Raw genomic sequence first — 3,326 nt, 5'->3', positions numbered from 1 at the left:
GAAAGGAGTCAATAGCCCTAAAATTTTTAAAGGTAGTGACCTGCCAAGAGCACCAGCCTCCTGTCAAAAAGGAAAGAAAATACAGGTGCAGAGTACTTTGAGTGAGTGAAGAGCACTGCGAGAAAACTCAGAGAACCAAGCACAAGAGCCGCAGCAGGAGGGCGCCCTGACCTCCCACTGTCTCCCGAACACCCCAGAGAACACATGCTCCTGCCTCAAACAATCTTCCAAGGTGAGAGGCACGAAGTGGCTTCTCAAGCACTGCAGCAAGCAGTATTACCATCTCTGTTGCACAGACAGAAAATTAACATGCGTGCTCCCCAGTCGACTCCGGGCGAATAAACCTGCCGCCTGTCACAGCGCATCCTCGCAGGCAGGAGGCAGCAGCTGGGGCAGCTGCCGGTACACGCTGTCTGACAGCACCCTCTCCAGAGGCCTGATATTATTACAGCCCCCACCTCTGTCTCCATGCGTTGAATTAACTTGTTCTGACTGTGTGACAGCTCTGACGACTGCCCGCGTGGATGCAAGAAGCCAGGGTCACATGCTCCTGCGTGCATGGCCTGTCACCAACTGTGCCACTAAAAGCAGACAAAACCTTGTCAAGGGAGATAAACTCCCCCAGAGGCATAAGTAAGCAACTCAGCTCATGGCATGGCTTGTGAGGGTTTTGTTCAGTTGAAGGACAGTAACCTCTGACAGGAGAGCTGGATGTAGGTGAGAAGGCACACACACACGCTCAAACCCACATATGCATTCACATACATGGGGAGAGTAATGCAAAGGCAGGCTCAGCTGCAGGAGCAAAGTTAGGAAAGCTGGCGGGGGCTCACTTTGCAGTCTCATGATAAAAGGAGGAAAGAAAATAAACTTCCAACTCTCCCCCAAAGCCTATATCAGAAAGAAGGGGGGGGGGGGAGGAAAAAGAAAAGGGGGGGGGAGGGTTACCCACTTTGGTTAACCCACTATGGTTATGTTGGATGTGTACAGAAATGAAGCCAGTGATCACGGCAAGTGAGTTTTCAAAGGAAAACACTCTATTGAACTTAGCAGTCAGTGCCTGCTGCAGCAGACACCTCTGTTTGTGGCATTCCAGGCACAGTCAGTCAGACCTAGCAGAAAAACTGCTTAATATTAAATTTTTCTTTCTTCACTGTCATTCATGAGCCTGCATCCTAAACATGAAGCCCAGAGGCAATTGCGCTCTGACAGTGCTTTAGAGAGCTCCTGCAGAGTACTCCTTGCCCTGGATCCTAGTGAGCTCTGCTCCAGCGGGGACAGAGTGGTATGGCTAAAAACAAATATCATTTGTTGTCTCCTTTTGATTTGAATTATGGAAAGTTTCCACTCATTGTCTGCCCTAAAATACCGGGGAAATTAGTTTACTCTCTGTATTATTTGCCGCTAGAGTACTAGGTGACAGAGAAATACAAATTTTTTAACTACTCCAGAACACATTCAGCTTACCAAGCATGTTTGATCAGGATATATTGAATGCACTTACTGGAAATAATGTATACTATGGAAGGCATATTCAGTCTATATACGGTCTGGCTGATTCACATTCCTGCCATGACACAAAGAAGTATTCCCACAGGTTAAAAACCTACGTAGATGGACGTTAAACCAGCTGTACATTGCCAGCATAGTCCAAAGCAGCCAGAATATGCTGCTTTGGCCCACTGACGTTGTTGACAGAAAGAAAAGGGAGGATAGGCTTAAGACAGGCAGCATGGTATTTAAAAAAAAAAAAAAAAAAAAAGTTTTTATGAGCTCTGCAAACAAACTTACCTGTGAAAGGGTTTTAGCACCATCCAGGGTAAATTAAATGTTATTTTAGATCTTTATCCCATCAGTAATACAAAAATTAGTTTAAATAAATAGGCAGTGATGGATATGTGTTTAAAAAAGCAGCCTTTAATGCAGTTAACTGGTGGGTATCATGGAAGGTGTATCACTCAGAGACAACTGATTATAAAAGAGGATTTTTATATCTTTAGTCCCAGGCCAGCAGTGACCAAATGTTACCCTTTTTCTTTATAGCTCTTGTATAGAAACAATTAGTGTTCTTAATTAAAAAAAAATAAAATAAAATAAAATAAAACAAAACAAAATAAAATAATAAAATAAAATAAAATAAAATAAAATAATAAAAATACCCCAAAACACACCACCAACCACAAAGGCATATGAAAGTTGGCACTGTTGGGCAGGCATTCTACTGTTTCCCGGGAAGAATTCAAAATCCCAACACGTTCCTGACCATTACTCTCACCCTGGAAGCAATGCCAGTGGACTGACACAGGTTTATTTTGGTTTTGCCTCTGCCATACTCTTTTATGCAAACCTCAGAAATAAGAAAGCTTTCAAAGCTTTATCTCAAAGCTTTGTTTACCATGAAATACCAAAATGTCATTGAACAAATAATGAGCACCTGTCTGCTTATACTAAAAACTATATTTGGCAACTGAAAACTTGTATTTTAGTGAAATAAGTAGGAAGCTTCTTTGTCGGTGCTTTTTTAAAAGCTTAAAATGTAAGCAAGCAAACTAACGTTAGGGTCCTTTTCCACAAAAAGAACATTAGTTCTATTCACCTGGAGTAAAATATTGTCCAGATAGTACTAAAGACAGGAGTACAGTAGTACATACCTCTAACAGCAACACGTATGAACCAAGCATCCCCAAACCTGAAGCTTTCTTCCTGCTGGAGCTCTATACATGTGTGGTCTTCCAGAAAAAAGCTCAGGAGCAATCTCCCATTCTATAGCTAGCTGTGACCTGAAGTTAATGGCTAGCCCCAACTTACAATGAAAGAAAACAAGAATTAAACCACCTTCTTACTTCTATTTCATTCTATTTATTTACAGGAAACCCTGCCTGATGAGCAGTGAGTCAGGAGCTCCAGAAGTAAAGAATCCTATTAGCATAAGCGGTTGTTTTTTTTTACTTCTCTTACTAGGTATTTTGTTTCACAGGCATACAGAATTGGCATTCACATTTTTGAGTCATCTCTCATTCACCATACCTACCCAACAGAAAAAGTATCATTTTCTATTGACACCTCCCCTCCCTTGATTTTGATGATTTTCAGCTTTCCTCTAGAGTATAATATTCCCTTTTATTTGGAGGGAAAAATAATCAAGGTTATGTCTAGTCCTTAGGATAATGTAATGAAAACACTTTAAAAACCTGGAACATATGCATATCTGTCTGAGAGCAGAATGTGACCAAAACCAACACATCAACTTTTCCTGTCATTATATCAATTTGAATTAATCAGGATACACCTGATTGGAGGTGGTACAGAGTGCATAATCTGGAGGA

Source organism: Neopsephotus bourkii, unplaced genomic scaffold (genome assembly GCF_033783945.1).
Source record: "Neopsephotus bourkii isolate Nb327-2 ecotype Australia unplaced genomic scaffold, CSIRO-AGI_Nbou_v1 NB_1535, whole genome shotgun sequence".
Lineage (NCBI taxonomy): Eukaryota > Metazoa > Chordata > Aves > Psittaciformes > Psittacidae > Neopsephotus > Neopsephotus bourkii.
Note: the sequence above shows the minus strand (reverse complement) of the source record.